Source organism: Zingiber officinale, chromosome 8B, assembly GCF_018446385.1.
Source record: "Zingiber officinale cultivar Zhangliang chromosome 8B, Zo_v1.1, whole genome shotgun sequence".
NCBI classification, from domain to species: Eukaryota; Viridiplantae; Streptophyta; class Magnoliopsida; order Zingiberales; family Zingiberaceae; genus Zingiber; species Zingiber officinale.
The window spans coordinates 20,329,059-20,337,481 of record NC_056001.1 but is presented as its reverse complement, the minus strand read 5'-3'; the positions used below and the strand labels follow the sequence as shown (position 1 = coordinate 20,337,481).

The window sequence follows — 8,423 nt, the reverse complement described above, 5'->3', positions numbered from 1 at the left end:
TTCGTTGATTAACTTAACGAAGTGGAGAGAATTTTTTATTATGAGAAAGTTTCTGATCAGGTGAAAGTAAAATTGGTTGTCTTCAAACTCAGAGGTCTAACATCAGCATGGTGGGAGCAATTGCAACTCTCACGAGATCGACATGGAAAGGCTAAGATCAAAGATTTGGAGAAAATGATGAAGAAGATGAAAAGACACTTTCTTCCTTTTGGTTATACTCAAACTTTATTTTAACGACTTCATACATTGAGTCTGTTGGTGCAGGAAGCATCTGACGATCGAACCTGTGTTTTGATTATGTCAAAGGGTCCAAAGTTAAGTTGTTTTGTTATCTAATATGTTTAAATGAGTTTGTAGAAAAGTTCTGAGTGTACTTAGGCAAAAGTCCTAGCTGCGGTTAGGCAGGTGGAAAATCCTAGGGGGAATAACCCTAGGTCTTAGGGGGTGGTAACCCTAGGCGGAAAATCTTAGTGGATCGAGGGCTTCGGGCAAAAGTCCTAGAATCGAGGGCTCTAGGTGGAAAGTCTTGGTGTCGCGAACCAGGTGAAAAGACTAGACGGGTCGTGGAGCGGACGTCCAGCAGAAAGTCCTGGAGTATCAGGCACTGAGCAAAAGTCCAGTTGGTCTGGAGGATCAACTGACAACAAGTATATTCTCCTGAGTGGAGTAGGTGAAGGTGTGTTCCCCGGTGAGGGAATAGTAGGCGTCGGTTCGACCTAGAGTTTTCGGTCGGGAATCCAAAGTCAGAACCAGACAGTCCGAAAACTGTCAAATATGTTATTTATCATGTCTAACTTTGTTTTGCAGGGTTAGTTTCTTGTACTAATATATTTTGCAGAAAGTGAATTGGACGCACTTGCTTCGAGTGACCTGGAGAAGCAACCTCGCAGCAAGGCGCGAGGGCGCCCTGGACACTCGCGTAAGGCACCCTCATGAAGCTTGAGGGCGCCCTGGACACTGGCGCAAGGGTGCCCTCCATGCGGTTGGAGGCGCCCTCGAGCAGATAAGCAGCGAAGGTCAGAGCTTATCTGCATGTGGTTGACTCGGCGGGTTGGAGGCGCCCTCAATGAGGACGCCCTCCACAGGCTATCTAAGTTGGATTCGGCGAGCAGCATAGGTACAACACAATTTGACAACCCTTCTTCTGTGTGCTGCTCAAAGAACGATCCAGCGAAGCTGCAACATGTCTCCGACAACCAGAAGCTTCAAGATTACTATTTTTGTTGTTGGTATAATTTCATTTTCATTCAATATTATAAATTTGAATTGTAACTTTCTGAGCTTATAGTGATTTCCTAAAGTAAATGCTCAACAAGGGCGGGCCTTGGAGTAGGAGTTGTCCCAGGCTCCGAACCAAGTAAATCTTGGTGTTTGTGTTTTCAATTGTTTTTAATTTTCTGCTGCGTTTTACTCTTAGTTTTCTAAAACGTAAGTGAAAGTCACGAGCGCTATTCACCCCACCCCCTCTAGCGCTTTCGATCCAACAGAGTCAAGGTGAAAAATCTGATTATATGATTTGGAGTTAGATGATTTGGAGGAAGTTGAGTTAGATGATTTGGAGGAGGAATTTGACCCAGTTAAGGTGTCATATAAAGAAGAACTCGATAGAACACTTATGTCAAGAGCAAGAATGTCAACACATTTTGGAAGAGTAATCTAGAGCTTCAAAGCTGGCACAAAAGGAAATGAAGGAGAAGTTAGCCATGGAAAATGAAGAAAGAAGAAGGTTGCTTGAAGAAGAGGCAAGAGAACTAGCTTTACGGGAAGAGCATAAGAAATTAGAGGCTGCTAGGCAAGTCGAAGAGCAAAGGATAGCAATACAAGAGAACAAAGAGGAGATAGACCCAGACAAAGCATGGATTGAAGATCAGAAGTGTATACTTGGAATGAACCTCCTCTCAGGCTACGTCTCTCAACTCCAAGCCACCAATATCCGCTTAAGCAACCTCCTAAAGCTCTACATTGCCCATTGTGACCTAGCCTACCAATCGTTCAATGAAATTCAGGTCCTCGGCTCCTCTAGTGTCTTCCCCTCCTCTATGTTATAATCCTCCCACTTGTATGTGTCTCATTCCCTCAATTCTGGCCTCCATCGGTATGTCATAGTTCATCTATCAAGATGACAGAGTCATAGGTCCAACTATAGGCCTTTGTGGGTGGTGTACGAGAAAGTGGTCGGGATTAATCTTGGAACTACTAATTTAGCTATCGCCACAATGGGGGCGGGAAGTCGACCATCATGACTAACACTGGCCAACGAACTAAGCCATTGGTTGTGGTGGACACAAAGAATGGCAACAAGTTGGTGAGGCAGATTGCCAAACGCCAATTAGTGGTCAATCTAGAGAATACATTCTGTTTAGTGAAGAGGTTCCTTAGAGAGAAGATGTCGAAAGTTGATGAGGAGTCGAAGCAAGTTTCCTATCGAGTATTGAGAGATGAGAATGGCAATGTAAAGCTCGATTGCCCTACCATCGGGAAATAGTTTGCTGGTGAACAAATTTCAATTCAGGTTTTAAGAAAGATCATGGATGATGCATCCAAGTTTTTGAATGATAAAGTTATTAAAGTAGTGGTTATTGTTCCTGCCTATTTCAATGACTCTCAAAGGACAACTACAAATGATGTTGGTCATATTGTTGGTTTAGAGGTTCTTTGTATCATTAATGACCCGACAATTGCATCATTAGCTTATGGATTTGAAAGGAAGAACAATGAAACTATTTTGGTATTTGATTTGGGAGGTGGCACCTTTGATGTTTCAGTTTTTGATGGTGGGGATTGTTGGTGCAGCGGAGACCGGCAAGAGGGGGGTGAATTGCTGAAAACAAAAACAAGTTATACCCTCCTCGGATTTCAACTCAGAATTTAAATCAGCAATAAAATAACAGCAACTAAATTAATGAAACAGAAAAAGAAACACGAACAGAAAAGACTCAGAGATTTAACCTGGTTACAACCAAGGAGGTTGTTAATCCAGAACAGTAGAAAAGCGTAGTAAGAAAAATCTCCTTCTCTGAAGGCGGAGAAGGCTTTTACACTTTTGAAGCTCACTAGTTGCTTAGGAATTGCTAACAGATTAATTGCTTGAGTTGTTCTCTAATTCCTAGCTCCAGGGGCCTTTAAATAGCCTCTGAAAATTCTATCCAGAGGGTCCAAGGCGCCTCTACAGCTCGGTCAGCGGATAGAACTCTATCCGAACGCAAACGGTCATTTTGACCTGTTGAAGGTGCCTCCAATCAGGCTGAAGGCGCCTTCAAGCTGGAGGCGCCTCCAGTCAGGTTGGAGGCGCCTCCAAGCTGGCAGCTCAGCTCTTTTGACTTCGTTTCCAGCCCATTTTCCGTCCTTCCTCGAGCAGCCTTCCGTCCCGGCTTAACGTCCCTCGAACGCCGCGCACGCTCTTCACGCCCACCGGAGTACTCTTCCGCAGCTCTCTCGTCCTTCGGACGCACCGAGCCCATCGGCTCCCTTCCCGTGTCGTCCTTCTCGCTAGCTGCGTCTTCCGCTCGACTTCCTGTGCTCCTAAGCTCCTGCACACTCAGACACAGGGATCAAATACAACGCAGGACCTAACCAACTTGGTTGATCACATCAAAACTACCATGGGGTCCAACAATCTCCCCCTTTTTGATGTGCATCAACCCAAGTTCAAGTTAGGGACAACATAGACATAAATAGTAATTTTAAATGTAAATTACTAAACTGACAAGTTAAACATAATTTTTGTAATTAGTAAAATTGCAACACTTTTTATAAAAATAATAACAGAAATTTTAAATTTTTTCTAACTCCCCCTAAACTTGTACTTCCGTCTCCCCCTTTGATCACAGCAAAAATGGGGTCTTAAGAATTTTCAAGTAAGATTGAAGTTTTTGAAAAATTTCTAAGTTAAAAATGAATTTTTGAAAAAATTGCTAAGTTAACAAAAAATTTTCCAAAAAGAATTTCTAAAAAAAATCCTAAGTAAATGTTCAAAAAAAAAAAATTCTAAGTTTAAGTGAAATGAACTTTTAGAATTCAAAAAAATTCTAACCTAAAAAAAAATTAGAAAAGAAATTTCTTAGGAATTTTTGTTTATTTTAACAAATATTTGATAAACTTTCAAAGCATTATTTAATACTTGTTTAATGCTTTTTCAGAAAGTTAATTAAACATTTTCTTTCAATATTTTAGCTTCCAGGTCGTGGCGAGGCACTAGGCCTTCTTGGTTATTGGAGCAACAACCACTTCCTTAGACAAAGCTTCCATAAAGAATTTCAATGTTTAATTTTCTCACTGTAAGCTTTTTAATTTTTGAAAAATTAATTAAGCACAGATTTTGGAACCCAATAAAGGTTCCTTCCTACAGGATTATTCAAAAATCTAGGGGGTACATAGTTTCTTGGTATTTTTCTAAGTTGACCTTGATGCTTCCTTATATACCAATTTAATTTACCATAAATTTTTAATTTTAAATTTGGAAATTGATTTAAGCATGCAGCATATTTCAGTTTTTCAATTTCTAATTTCAAATTTTCATTTTCTGATTTTAGATGATCATACATTTCTAACGGGCATGCTCTTGCTAGGTTTAACTTTAGTTCAACATTCTCTTTTTCTAATTGATCTAACTCTTTAGAAAGAGACTTGATAAATTTAAAAGATTGAGTTGGGGTTAGATTGCGTACCTTACTTACCTGGTCTGGTGACGCTCCCCCTTCACTGCTGCTTTCTTCTTCTGAGGTTTCTCCCCCTTCATCGATGCTCATCTCTGAGCTTGAGTCTTCTTCCGGTTGATGGTTCGCCAATAGCGCTAACCCTGAGAATTCTTCGATGTCCGACTCAGAGGTTGACGAATCTGACCAAGTAGCCTTCAGATTCTTGTGTTTGGAGGGTTCTGGCTTCTTGTATTTTGGCTTTACCCTTTCTTTCTCCTTTCTCTTTAGCTTTGGGCAGTCATCTTTGATGTGCCCCTCTTTGTTGCAGTTATAGCAGCGAACCGTCCTCTTCTTTCGATGATGCCTCTGCGGTTTAAATTTATTAGTACTGAAAAACTTATTGAAGCGTCTTACCAGTAGTGTCGCTTCGGATTCGTCGACTGAGGCTTCGGAGTCAGAACTGTTCATCTTTGCCTTTAAGGCAATATTCTGACTTGTCTTCTCTGCTCCGTTGGGTTCTGAAACTCGAGACTCGTGAAGTTCGAAAGTGGAAAATAATTGTTCTAACGTACTTACCTCGAGATCCTTAGAGATGTAATACGCATCTACTAAGGAGGCCCACTCTGGAGTTCTCGGGAAGGCATTGAGCGCGTATCGGATAGAATCCGGGTTGGTTACCTCTTCTCCAAGGTTCGTTAGTTGCGTTATCAGCTCCTTGATTCTCGCTTGGAGTTGCGCTACCTTCTCGCCTTGGTTAATCCGGAGGTTCGTTAACTGGTTCCGGAGGATGTCGCGCTTTGCTAGCTTCGCTTCGGAAGTACCTTCGTGAAGCTCCAGGAATTTCTCCCAGAGATCTTTCGCTGAGTCGTAGCTTCCGATCCGATTTACCTCCTGCGGCGGCAGCACACTGAGTAGGTGAAACTCTGCCTTTCTGTTGGCGACGAAATCGGCTTGCTCCTTCTTACTCCATGTGTTTTCTTCTTTGTCTTTCAGCGCTGCAAAACCATATTTCATTGTAATAAGACCATCAAAATCCGTTTTAAAAAATACCTCCATTTTGCGCTTCCATGTGGCGAAGTCTCCGTCGAACTTCGGGGGATGGATGTTCGCTCCGGCCATCGTCTTGATCGTAGTGCTTCAGTTGGCGGTTAGTCCTTCTGAGGCGATCAGGCTCTGATACCACTTGTTGGTGCAGCGGAGACCGGCAAGAGGGGGGTGAATTGCTGAAAACAAAAACAAGCTATACCCTCCTCGGATTTCAACTCAGAATTTAAATCAGCAATAAAATAACAGTAACTAAATTAATGAAACAGAAAAAGAAACACGAACAGAAAAGACTCAGAGATTTAACCTGGTTACAACCAAGGAGGTTGTTAATCCAGGACAGTAGAAAAGCGTAGTAAGAAAAATCTCCTTCTCTGAAGGCGTAGAAGCCTTTTACACTTTTGAAGCTCACTAGTTGCTTAGGAATTGCAAACAGATTGATTGCTTGAGTTGTTCTCTAATTCCTAGCTCCAGGGGCCTTTAAATAGCCTCTGGAAATTCTATCCAGAGGGTCCAAGGAGCCTCCAACAAGGTTCAAGGCGCCTCCACAGCTCGGTCAGCGGATAGAACTCTATCCGAACGCAAACGGTCATTTTGACCTGTTGAAGGCGCCTCCAATCAGGCTGAAGGCGCCTCCAGCCTAGCTGAAGGCGCCTTCAACCTGGTTGAAGGCGCCTCCAGTCAGGTTGGAGGCACCTCCAAGCTGGCAGCTCAGCTCTTTTGACTTCGTTTCCAGCTTGTTGCGACTTCCGATGCTCCGATCTTTTGGGTGATTGTGGCCAACCGAAATAGGGTTCACCCGAACCCAATTTCCGGCCTTCCTCGAGCAGCCTTCCATCCCGGCTTAACGTCCCTCGAACACCGCGCACGCTCTTCACGCCCACCGGAGTACTCTTCCGCAGCTCTCTCGTCCTTCGGACGCACCGAGCCCGTCGGCTCCCTTCCCATGCCATCCTTCTCGCTAGCTGCGTCTTCCGCTCGACTTCCTGTGCTCCTAAGCTCCTGCACACTCAGACACAGGGATCAAATACAACGCAGGACCTAACCAACTTGGTTGATCACATCAAAACTACCATAGGGTCCAACAGGGATGACTTTGACAAGAGCAACGTCCGTAATGTCTTGCTCGTCTGTAGATCGATGAGGATTCCCAAAGATAAGTAGTTATTAGTAGATTTTTTCAATTTAGTATCAAATGATCTTCCTCCTAGGCTACTACCTAATAATATTATAAACTTGAGGGTGTGTTTCAACCTGGGCGACTGATGCAATAGAATTCGAAGATTATTAGTATTATTATTTTGATCATTTTCATATTTTTGGTAATTTTTGGTTTTTTATATTTTGGATAATTTTCATCTTTTGTATTTTTTTTAGATTTTGATTTCGTTTAGGGATTTTAGGATTGTGGGTTTGTTATAAATTATTTTTTCTGTTAGGGATTTTTTCTTTCTTTACAACTTAAGAATTAGAGTTTATATATAAAAATCTCTTTCCTTTCTTTGTGTCTTAGAGTTTGGAGTTTATATAAATATATGTTTAGTTGTTTGAGAAATTATCCTTAGATATTAAATAAAATTTTCTTTTTCGTGGTGATTTCTCTTCTTGCCTTCTTCTCAACTCCCCCTTCTTGTCAGCACACAAGATAATCGTTATCATGCCCGGCGTCACCTTGAGCAAGGAATCATCTCTACTCGATATAGAGAACATAAGGAGCGCTCAATCATCAGTATCTAAGGATACTCGGCTGCATACTGTTAGGACACTTGAGAGCTAGAGGGGGATGAATAGGTCTAATCGCTTCGTTGATGATTAGTTACAGCGAAAAACTCAAAGCAATGCTAACAACTTTGTTTTACTTGGTATCCACCTCTTTAAGGTGACTAATCCAAGAGTCTGCTCCTCACACTCACCACTCCACTATGAATATCTCATTCTTAGAGGTGGAGAACCCTTATACAAGTACAAACAAATATAGCAAGAAGAGAAGAGAAGAAGCAAATACAAATGAAAATCGAAAATAATTTTACAATACTTTAATCTTGCTTTGCTTGCTTTCTTCATCCTTGGAAAATACCTCTTGATGCTTGAAAAGTATAGTAACATGTCTTTGAGAGCTCAAGAACTGGCAACCAAGAACCGTGCTTCAATCCTTCATGAATACCCTTTTCTAAGGTTCACTTGATGCCTCTAATTGATTCATCTTTTTTCCAATCGATTATCACATCAGTCAACCATTCGAACACCTACAGAACGACTCTTTTTGAACTCTTAATCAATTTGTGAGTCATCTTAATCGATTAGAAGACCTTAATCGATTACCCAATTGATTCCCAACCTTTCTATCATCTCACGAAAAAACCTTAATCGATTAGCCCAATCGAGTAAGAAGTCTTAATCGATTCCATCTCTTTGTGATAAACCACTACCCAATCGATTGACCCAGTTGATTGGCAAGGGCTGAATCGATTGAGACAATCGATTCAGCGCCTATTCTCATGAATTTGGCTCTACGAATCTCCAAATTGATTAGGAATTCATCCTAATCGATTAGAGACGCCCCTAATTGATTAGGAAATCTTCCTAATCGATTCGAGCCTCTTCTGTTTGATTGTGAAAATAGTCCTAATCAATTGATCAATCGATTAGGCTCAGCCTAATCGATTAATCAATCGATTCAGATCCTTTCTGTGTTTCTCACAAGAACCTCCTAATCAATTACCCTAATCGATTAGCTTAGTG

General features: G+C 41.7%; 1 pseudogene; it reads left to right on the top strand.

The window, feature by feature from the left end:
• Positions 1-1,703: 1,703 nt before the first annotated feature.
• LOC122013575 overlaps positions 1,704-8,423 on the top strand; it is a 54,624-nt pseudogene continuing 47,904 nt past the window's right edge.